General features: G+C 36.7%; 1 pseudogene; it reads left to right on the top strand.

Moving 5' to 3' along the window:
* Positions 1-2272: 2272 nt before the first annotated feature.
* Positions 2273-5832, top strand: LOC121105699 (annotated as a pseudogene).
* Positions 5833-11766: the final 5934 nt, after the last annotated feature.

Genomic DNA, 11766 nt, shown 5'->3' with positions numbered 1-11766 from the left:
TTTTGAGTAGAAAACATTTAAATTAGAAATAACCATGTTTCCATAGCATTGACTAAGGTATGAAAATAGAGATTAAAAATTGAGACTGAAGTGAATTGTGGAAAATCAATGTTAAAGTTCTGCCCACCTGAGTATATGGCTTAACATTATGACTTAAATTTGTTCAATTACAATATACGTCTTAACGTTTTTGAAGAGGTTCCTCATAACTTTTAGGATAAAGGCTCAAAACTATAGCATGGGATCCAAGACCCTTTACAAATCTGGGTCATACTTAGCTCTCCAGCCTTATCCCTGGCTACAACCGTCTTTGCATTCTGCCCTTGAATATACAGGCTTTTTCTGACCTCTAGGACTCTATATTTGCTCTTACATTTTCCTAGAACATTCTTCAGCAGGGTCCATTTGGTTCTCATTAATTAATTAATTAACTCATAAACATTCACCGAACAACTAACCATGTACATAGCATTATCTAGCACTGAAGTCCCCAAAATGAAAAAGCAAAAACCCCTACTTTCAGGAGCACCTTATCTATCGGAGGAGGCAGGCATAAGAGGTAAGGGTATTGCTAGTAAGGGCTTTGACAGAAATATATCACTGAAATTGAGGGAAAGATCTGGGAAGGCTTTTTCTAAGAAGTGAGCATGTGAGAGCAGCCCATGGTATTCTTCCAATTTTTAATGATCAGGAATTGCTTTCCCTTGTTTAGAAAAAATCTTCCTCTCTGTAGTTGATCCTGGTTCTTTCCAATGAAGGAGCAATCAATAATATTCTAAATGAGTATGAAGATTTAAAGTGGAGAAATTGGGAGAGATACAATGGTTTTAGCTCCACTCTGACCCTGCTGCATCAGGATGTTCAGTTGGAGTCTAGGCACTTTGATTATGAAAAACAGTTCTAGAGGTCATAGTGACGTACATACAAGGTCAAGTACTATTGTTAAATAATCTCAAAGAAAAAACGAACAGGAGCTCTTTTAGTATTTGCATTTTGTTTAGAACACAGCAGCTTAGAGACATCCTTTCAGAAATTCTTCTAGGATCATCTTAAGTCTGAGATAGGCACCCACAGCAATCTGGGCTAACCTCTATCAAAATACACTAAATTGTGTATTTGTATCTTCTCCACTAGACCTAAGGGTAGAAACTATGTTACTTACTAGGGGTAGAAACCGTATCTTATATCTTGGTATTACCAGACCTTCTATATTATCAGAGTAGAGAACACTTACCGGATACTGACTATAATGGAGGACACTTCACAGATTGTGACTGTTTATGGAATAAAGGGGACTCAGGTCCTGAAGGAGAACAGATAAATTTCATTTTGCACATATGGAGACCAAGGTGCCATTAGTTTATTCAGTTTTAAGTACTCAACAAGCAACTAGAAATGTGGGTCTGGAAGTGCAAAATAAGACTGAACTGAAAATGTTAGTTTGGTAATAATCCTCAGGATGATATTAGTTGAAGCCATGAGAAATAGGCATTATCTGTTTGGGAAAAGTGAGTCTAAAAGAGGAAAAATTACAGACGTTTGGAGGAATATATAATGTATATATTATTTATACATATATTATAAGTCATTACATATATATGCACATACATGTATATTTTGTGGGGCAGTAGAAGATGAAGAAGACACATCAGAAGCTTTCCTAAATATACAAAGGAAAGGAGAATCAGTGGCATATAATTGAACAGCTGACAAAGTGTCATGGTGAAATGATGGGTTGACGTTAAATATTGCAATTTCAGTGTTAAATGCTATTGGGATATATAAGAAAAATCAAGAATGGAGGAAATCCATTTTATAGTATAAGTAGGATATCAGAGTTGACATGTAAGGAAACAGTTTCAACTCTAGGTGGTGGGAACAAAATTTTAACACTAGTACTTGGCAAAATGCATAATGATAACAAAATGGAAGTTTGGATAGGAGAGATATTGAATGTGATTTGGGGGAGTGGTAGGTGAACACAAGAGTTTGTATTATATTGAGACCGATGTATTTTTGGATGGAATGTATATTTGTCCAATGGCTGACAAAGGCAGATGGTAGAAAACATTGGAAAGGGAATTGGTGGTAGAGGATGATCGTAGGCAAAGCAGAATGCGGTATGGGATCGTTGCAAGCATAGGAGATGGGAGAGGTTCAAGGCAACTTCTTGCATGACACAGGAAAGACAAAGAAAATGGATGGGATTACAGAATCATTTTAAGATAGAAAGGGAATTAATTTCAGGTTTGTGAAGAGTTCTCAGTAGATTATGACATCAGCTGAAGAGGGTGTTGCATTGGGATGGGAGATTGAGGTTACTAGGTTAGCCTGGAGAAGCCACTGTAAAGAGAGTGCTGTCAACAACCTGGTAATAGTAATAAATGCCTCGTGGTGTAGTGAGGAGGGCCCAGCTGCGACAGCATGACTCTGTGAACACATTCACTAGGTGCGACCCAAAGAAATGGATTTGTGAGATGGGAACATTAAAAATTTAGGGAAGTAAGGAATTCGGAGACTTTACGAAGGACGGTTCTGGAGCAAGTGGTCATTTGGACTATGATGAGTAAGACAACAGTGAGTGAATGGATTGAGAAACGGGATAGGGATCAAAGGTAAGTATAGGAATAATAGGTTTAGTAGCTGTGAGGGTAACAGAGTAAAACACACAGGATAATAGGTGATAGTAGTGAAAGGAGAGTACTTTTGTTATTATCGAGTATTTTTCCATGTTTCCACTCCTCTAGTGGCCCATATGGAAGTCTTATCATTAGATTCTGTGTGATTCCTAGACTTTTTGGTTTCATAAGCCAATAAAATTTCTAATTTTACTGACATAAAGTTGCCAGCTTTCAAAATTTTTATGTATTTTTGACAATTAAGGACAATAAAAAAAAATCCCTGCCATCTGCTAACATAATAAAGTGCTAAAATAAAGTGCACTTTAATATCATAAAAAAGCAAGAAAGGCAAAATCTCAGAATAAAAAAATAAAAGCAGTCTTTCTCAAGAAAGCACATCTTGCAATTATATTAATGCCTGTGCTTAATTGATATATACATGCATATGCATCTATCCATCTATCAATTTATTGATCTCAGTTGTTGTATCACGATTACCATAGCTAATGTTTTGTTTATTTTTTCATAAAAACCTTGCCATGGACTGGTTCTAGACTGATAACCAGCCTTTGGGTCCTGAGAAAGTGATATTTCGTATGAATTTTGAAGGAATGGGCATAATTTCAGTGCAGAGCTGTATTCCAGAAGAGTAATCCAAGTACAAGGATCAGGAGTGTAAATGCCCCATGGCAAGAGAGCGAGTGTGGCCAGTTTGAGGAACTGAGAGCTTGTGAACATGACAGAAAGGCCAAGGCTGGCATAAGATGAAAAGGTAGGACTGAGCCAGAAAAGAGAGCGAGGAGTCGGGGGAGAGGTTGAAGGTGAAATGGTCAGAATGTTTTCTTCTCATTGACTGCTCACCTCCCACACCACTACCTACCTTTTCTGACCACTCTGGGAATTTGAATGGTGGGAGGTAGGGAAGCGTATGGGGTTCAGTAGTGTCCTCAAAAATTCTTGTCCACTCAGAACCTCAGAATGCCTCTTTAGTTGGAAATAGGGTCCTTGTAGATGTACTTCAGTGTAATGAGATCGTACTGGATAAATCTAATATGACCAGTATCCTTATTAGAAGAAGAGAGACAGAAACACAAGGGAGAAAGCCGTGAGAGGAGGGAGGGAGATAACGCAGGGATACATCTATAATCCAAGGAACGCCAGGGATTACTGATAACCAGGAGAAGTTGGAAGAGGCAAAGAAGAATTCTCCCCCTACAGACTTTGGAGAGAGCAATGGCCTTGATTTGAGGCCTCTAGCCTTCAGGACTGTGTGGTGTGCATTGTTATAAACCAGCAGTTTGAGGTAATCTGCTATGGCAGCTTCAGGTAACTAATGTAGGGAAGTGAGCAGCAGGTTGCGAGTTTCCATGTGCTTGCTTCCTAGTCTCCGGACCTTCTTCTTTTGTAAAGTACATCTGCGGATTATTTAGACCTGCTGCTACTCTCCATCACCTGGGACCTCTCACTTACTATCTTGATGTAGGTGCCGCTTTCACTTGTGCTTGCTTCTTTTGTAGGCTCTAAGAAGCCCAGGGTGGCTTTTAACTTCTACTGACTGTAGCCAGGTCACTCCTTAGGTAGCCTTGTGGGCTAGGCTCTAACCCAGCTCAGCACACTGACTCTCCCTGCTCCGTGGCCCAGATCTGGTCTACAGAAAACCCTCAAATTATCTTTTGCTTTATGTCAAATTCTGGGAATACAGGCCCATCTCAACTCGGCTACCTCCCTTTGCCCATCACCAGAGGAGACAGTCTGTGGTGTCTTGCTTTTACATTTTCTAGGTCATAGTAGAAAACCAGCCACTGCAAGTCCTTGCTGTGTAGATCAACTCCTTGTAACTGAGTTTGATGTTCGAGGCAGACACCCTTCCCAATTGTCTCCCCAGAAAAGGAGGAGGAATTCACAACACACCCGCAGTATTTTCTACTTTTGATCCTTGTCGATTCCTGAGTTAAACAAATTTAACTTGTTTTTATAAACCTCCTTTGAAGATTTTTATGTTTGTTTAGCACTTCTTGTTGATATTTGATATCTGTCATTTTAAGGTATCGGTTGAAACTTCCACCTTAACATCTTTCTCCTTTTGATCCGTGTTTGATGCTTGCTTGCTCCTTAGACAGCTACTTCTGTGAGAGCAGACACTTTTTTTTCTAACAAATGTATTCTCAGGACCAACCTAAAGGCCTAACTTATGGTAAGACAATAAATAAACTATTGTACGAATGAATGAACGCAATTCTAGAAAAAACATGTTTCCCTGGTACTAAATTTTATTTTATTTTAATTTTTTATTTAAAAAAATTATATATTTTAGAGAGCGAGAAGGAGACTGTGTGTGAGTAGGGGGAGGGGCAGAGGGAAAGAATCTTCAAACGGACTCCCTGTGGAGCCTGTCCCGGGGCTTGATCCCATGACCCATGAGATCATGATCTGAGCCAAAACCAAGAGTCGGATGCTTAACTGACTGAGCCACTCAGGCACCCCCTGGTACTAAATTTTAAAATAAAAATGTTATGTGATGTTTTAAATAGGGACATATTTAGAGATGGGACAGTGTTTTCAATGTTAGCATTATGGAAGTTCTAAGCTAACATTCGAAGTTTACTTTATCCTATATCCTTAGATTAAATTTTCTCAAGGAATGTATGGATGGCATATCCCTTAGATTAATTTCTTTAAATAGCTTGTTTCTTAGTCATTTTTTAAAACAGAAAACAGATTTTGATACTAATTTCTTTGATGAGTAAAAATGCTGATATCTCTAGCTCTTTCCACCATCTTTCTGTGCCACCATAATAGTGTGCGTAAATATGTAGGCAGATGCTCTCCAGAGCATTAACAATGCCATAAAGAGAGGCAAATGCCAGGTCCTTATTAGGCCATGGTCTAGTTTCTAACTGTGAGGATGAAGCTTGGCTACATTGGTGAATTTGAAATCATTGACGATCACTAGCTGGGAAAATTGTTGTGAACCTCATGGAGAAGTTAAACAAGTGTGGAGTGATTAGCCCCAGATTTGATGTACAACTCAAAGATTTAGAATAATGGCAGAATAATCTGCTCTTACCCTGCCAGTTTGATTTTATTGTACTGATGACATCACTGGCATCATGGACCATGAAGAAGCAAAATGGAAATGCACAGGAGGGAAAATCCTGGGATTCTTTTTCTAGGGATGTAATACATACATGCAAATAAAATGCCTCAATGGGGGAAAAAGGTTAAAATATTAGTATCTCTAGAGTTGATTGATGGCAGATCCATATTCTTCAGAAACTGGACTATCAAGTGACATTATTTAACAATATAATCAACAATATAAAATATCGAGGTACTAATATGAATAATTTTCCTAAATTAAAGGAAATACTATCCATGTAAGAATCAATTTGAATGCAATCTATATTAAAATACCAGGAGCATTTTTCACAGAACTAGAACAAATAAAACGAAAATGTGTATGGAACCACAAAAGACCCTGAATGGCCAAAGCAACCTTGAGAAAGAAAAACAAAGCTGGAGGTATCACAATTTCAGATTTCAAGATATACTACAAAGCCATAGTCATCAAACAGTATGATAACTGGTACAGAAAATAGGCACATAGATCAATGGAACAGAATAGAGAGCCCAGAAATAAACCTATGATTATATGGTCAATTTATGACAAAGGAGGCAAGAATATACAATGGGGCAAAGACAATCTCTTCAATAAATGGTTTTGGGAAAACTGGTCACATGAAGAAGAGTGAAATTGGGTCATTTTCTTATACCACACACTAAGATAAACTCAAAAATAAAGATCTAAATGTGCGACCTAAAACCATAAAAATCCTAGAAGAGAGCACAGGCAGTAATTTCTCTGACATTGGTCATCACAACATTTTTCTGGATATGTCGGCTAAGCAAGGAAAACAAAAGCAAAAATAAACTATTGGGAATATATCAAAATAAAAAGCTTTTACACAGCAAAAGAAACAATTAACAGAACAAAAAGGGAACCTATTGAATGGGAGAAGGTATTTGCAAATGAGGAATCCAATAAGCGGTTAATCTTAGAATATACAAGGAACTTATACAACTCAACATCAAATAATCTGATTAAAAAATGGGCAGAGGACCTAAATAGGCATTTTCCAAAGAAGACCTAGAGTTGGCCAATAGACACATGAAAAGATGCTCAACATCACTTACCAGAGAACTGAAAATTAAAACCACGATGAGATACGTCCTCACACCTATCAAAATGGCTAAAATCAAAGACACAAAAAATAGCAAGTGTTGGTGAGGGTGTGAAAAAAAGAAACCCTTGTGCACTATTGGTGGGAAAGTAAATTGCTACAGCCTCTGTGGAAAACAGTATGGAGGTTCCTCAAAAAATTAAAAATAAAAATACCATATGATCCAATAACTCTATTACTGGGTGTTTACCCAAAGAAAATGAAAACATTAATTTAAAAAGATACATGGACCCCTATGTTATTGTAGCATTATTTATAATAGCCAAGATAGGGAAGCAGCCCAAGTGCCCATTGATGAATGGATAGGGAAGATGTGATATTTGTGTGTGTATATGTAAATATGCGTATTCACACACACACACAAATACACACATATATACACTGGAGTGTTATGTAGGCATAAAAAAGGGTGAGATTGTACCATTTATGACAACATGGATGGACTTAAGAGTGTATTATGCTAGGTGAAATAAGTCAAACTAAGACAAATATTCTATGATTTCACTCATATGTGGAATCTAAAAAAAAAAAAAAAAACCAAAACCAAATAACAAACAAGCAGAATCAGATCTATAAATACAGAGAAAAAACATGGTTACCAGAGAGATGGGGGATGGGCAAAATGAGTGAAGGGGAGCGAGAGGTATAGTATTTGAGTTATGGAATGAATAAGTTACGAGAATAAAAGGCACAGCATAGGGTATATAGTCAATGGTATTGTAATATGGTGACAGATGGTAGCTATAATTGTGGTGAGCATAACATAACATATAAAGAAGTTGAATCACTATGTTGTACACTGAAACTAATATAACATTGTATGTATGTAACTGATAATTAATGTATTTCAACTAATGTATTAACTACTATGTAAAATTAATGCATTAACTATGCTCAAATAAAAAATTTTTAAAAAAGAAACCATCCATTGCTACATAATAACCCCCAAATTTAGAAGCTTAAGACAACAAACGTTTATTATTTTACACTTTCTGTGGGTCAAGAATGTGACCCCAGCACAAGTAGATTCCCATGGCTCAAGGTCTATTATGAGGCTGCAGTTCAGCTGTTGGTGGCACCAGTGGTATCATCCAATGGTTCGATGGGGATGGATGGAGGGGAGAGGTTTGCTTCCAAGATCATTCATGTCGCTGTGGATAGGCCTCAGAGCATCGACTTCCAAGTTCACTCATGTGGTTGCTAGTAGGCCTCAATTTCTCACCTCATAGGCTGTCTGAATGTCCTCACAACGGGATGGCTGGTGTTTCACAAGAGAGAGCCAGAGAGTGAGAAAGAGAGAGCAGCCCAGAGGGAAGCTACAATCTTTTTTTAACCTAATATTGGAAGACAGATCCCATTACTTCTGTGTTTTACTCCTTAGAAGCAAGTCCGTAAGTTCAACCCACACTGAAGGTGGTGATTATTCAAGGTCGTGAATACCAGAAACCATTTCTGAGGTTGCCTATCGTACTCATGAGGACCTAAAGCAGAAGCTAGAATTTTCATGAGCATTTCAAATTTCTCCATTGTAGAATGTGTGAAAGTTCTTAACTTCAGTAGTTTGAAAGCCATGCTTATTATTTGGCAACTTGCGCATAAAAATTTTTCAATGATTATTTCAAGCAATATTTGAGAGTACAATAGTGGTGGATAGTAGGGTAGTTGGTCTTGAAATTGGCTTATAAATATTACAAACACCCTAAGTTTGTTGAAGAGAACCTGCCATAATATTTTGCAGAGATATCCAATGCTTCATTTTCATATAGCTTCCTTTTTTTGTCTTTTTGTGTATATATGGGTAAGCCTCCTAGATCTTCTAGTTTATTAATTTTTCTTTCAGCTGTGTCCAGTTGGTCATTTAAATAACTCGTTGATTTTTTAAATTTTGGTGATTATATTTTTTATTTCTATTAATTTATTTTTCAAATCCTCCTTTTCCCCTCAATGTCCTGTTTTGTTTTGTTTTGTTTTAATTATGGTTTCTAGTTCTGTTGTCTCTATTTTAAGCATAGTTTTTAAAATAGTCTACTTCAGTTGATTTCATGGCCTCCAGTTTGGGGATGTGTTATCCTACTTGCTGTTTTATTTGAAGACTCCTGCTTATGTTAGATCATTTCTTTATATGGTTTGTAGCTTTTGATTTTGAACTTCTCTTCAATAAGGATTTTACCGCCTGTTGGAATACTATGGACCATAGGTTGTTGAAGGAATGTTATGTACTCCTAGCATGTACTCATGTTTGCTCAGTTGGTTTAGGACTGGCTTTTTACTTCTAGACTTGAGGATTCTACTATCATCCTGAAAGACTACAATGAAGTCTTCGGTTTTCATCTTTAAAGGAGAATTTTATGTTTTCCCCTTAGATCCTCAGGCTGAATTAAATATCCTTGTTACTTCCCCAGACTTCCCCAGGTGTAGTGATGCTATTCTTCCTCTCTCCCATTCAGGGGTCACTCTTTGAGTCTCCTAGCTTTTTATAGGGATCTCAGGTTCTACATATAACGTCACATAAGTCCCAAGGTCATGTTCATATCCCAGATGGACATTTAATCTTCAGCCCCGAGAAATGAAGTTTTACCTGAGCCTGATAACCCCCTGCACATCTACGGTGTCACTTTACAGATCTCTGATTTTACATTTCTTCTTTGTTGCTGGCACCTAAGCCTTTCTATAACTGTTATTTAAATTCATATAAATATATATATATTTTTCTATTATCCTGACTATATGTTATTTACTGTTATTCTACTTTTATATCCTGAGTGGCTGTTTATCAATAGAGTCAACCACATTGTGGGAACTGGGCTGAAAAAAATTGAATAATTTGCTGTTCAACTAGTTCCTTTATTTGCCTTATTTATTAAGGGGCTGTCGATTCTCCCACTCTTAATTTTCCTTATTTTGTTTTGTCCCCATACTTAGACATCATAACTTCAGATCTTGCCCTAAATGAAATCTATGTCTATATATAGCCCTTCATTTCTTCTCACCCACCAATTACTCCCTATATGTGTCTAGGCACCTACTGTATCATTTTTTTACCCTACAATTTAAAACTGTATACATAAAACACTTCTGGGGTGAGAAGGCATAAATCCTTCTAGCTGAAAGAAATGCAATTAGTGCTTTGGGGAATTTGAGTGTGTCGTTGCAAAATCCTGTTCTGTAAGGTAGTGGTGTGGTTTGGTATAAAGAGAAGTAATAGAAATGTTCACGACAGAACCCTAGGATATAAAAGTCCCTTTGTGTTTTTCATTATGAGGTCATTACTCGCCCTTCTTTACAAAATAAACAGGAAGAATTGTTTCCAGGTACTAAAGTTCAAGAGTTTGGGGACAGACTTGTAAAATGAAAACTGAAATACTTAAAGAAGCACAACTAAGAAACGAAAATTTAAAGATGGATACTTTCATATCAACAGAGATAGGATTTGTATTTCTAAAAGCTGCAAGTATGTCTAAATATTTTCATTGAAAAACCCTACAGTAAACGTCTACAACTTTACAATTTATGTAACCAAAAGGTGGCAGTGTTCCATTTGGTTTCCTTTGGAACCTCCTTTGCTAGAGGTATACTTTAGACATGTATTCTGCCTCTAATTTACTTTTAAAACAATATTAAGTAATATTGCTATTATCACATGTGCCAAAACATAATTATGATTGAGAAGACAAATATTTTTGACAATAGGAGCTTGAAAGGATTTATTGTATAGAACACTTTAATTTGAACAGCCCAAAAGAGACGTTTTCAAAATTACTATATGGGTGTCTCACATCTAAGCTATTTTACCTGTTGTCAGATGGTCTCTTCAGTGTTCTACTCTCTCTTGGCTACTGATTGATATGTTTCATAACACTATGCAAGCATTGACCTCTTTTCAGGTCTAATTAGTTAATGAGGGAAACAATGTGGGTTTCGTGTTCATAGCAGATAATGTATTTTCATCAGTTTGACTAGAAGTTTTCTTCAGGGAGCAAATAAATATGTATGACCATGGAGGAGTAGGTTGGAAATCTACACAAATTTATTCTTAAACTGTTGGTATCACAATGAAAGCTCAAATAAATGACTGAAAAAGATTTCAATCCCCAATTTACAATCTGTTCCAAAATCTTAAATGAAAGCTTACTTGAGGCAAAACTTCTCTTTTACAAGTATATCCTGGCAAGAACTGACCTAACAGTCAATTATTATAAACAAAGTCCAGGTTTCTTAATTAAAATACAAAATATTGGCTCGCCTGCTTAGCCCGAAAGAAGTTATGTCTTGAGGAGCCGGCAATTATGGTGGCGCCTTCTAGTGCCGCTGATGGTCAGGGCCTGTCAGTGTTTGTGTAAAACCCCATTTTTTTAAAACTTTGCAACAGTGCTGTGGATTGTTACTTCATTAGCTAAAAATTGGCATCAAAATTCTAAAACAGAAGTTGAGGGATTTTGTTTTGAGTTTGGTCTGAACACCGAAAGAGTTTCATTTTTATCCTCACAAATGTGGGAAAAGTAAACTCTTCCATTTATTATGGTTACATTTTTGGACTTGGGGATTTTTATCTCCATCGACCTACTGTATATAAAAGTTACAGTTGGCTATATTTGGCAAATAACACTAACTACAAATTAGTGAACCATTCCTGGCACTTTCAATTTTACAAGAGCTTACAGAAAGCCTTTATGTGTTTGATTGAGAGCTATTTTTAGCTGGTGAACCAAAATTTGTTTTTATGACTGATTTTATCAAAATGAATGAAAATTCATTTTTCAGTTATCTGTGTTTGTGGCAAGGACTTTTTAAAGGGGTTTATTCATTCCTTTAAATCTCCTTTGCCACCTAACCTGAGAAAAATATCTAGGATAGAACAGGTTTGACTAGTTTTAATTTCATCTTCTCTATTCCCTTGCCGTCCA

This window comes from Ursus maritimus, unplaced genomic scaffold (assembly GCF_017311325.1).
Source record: "Ursus maritimus isolate PB19 unplaced genomic scaffold, ASM1731132v1 scaffold_29, whole genome shotgun sequence".
NCBI classification, from domain to species: Eukaryota; Metazoa; Chordata; class Mammalia; order Carnivora; family Ursidae; genus Ursus; species Ursus maritimus.
The sequence above is the reverse complement of the archived record's forward strand: the minus strand, read 5'-3'. Positions and strand labels throughout refer to the sequence as shown.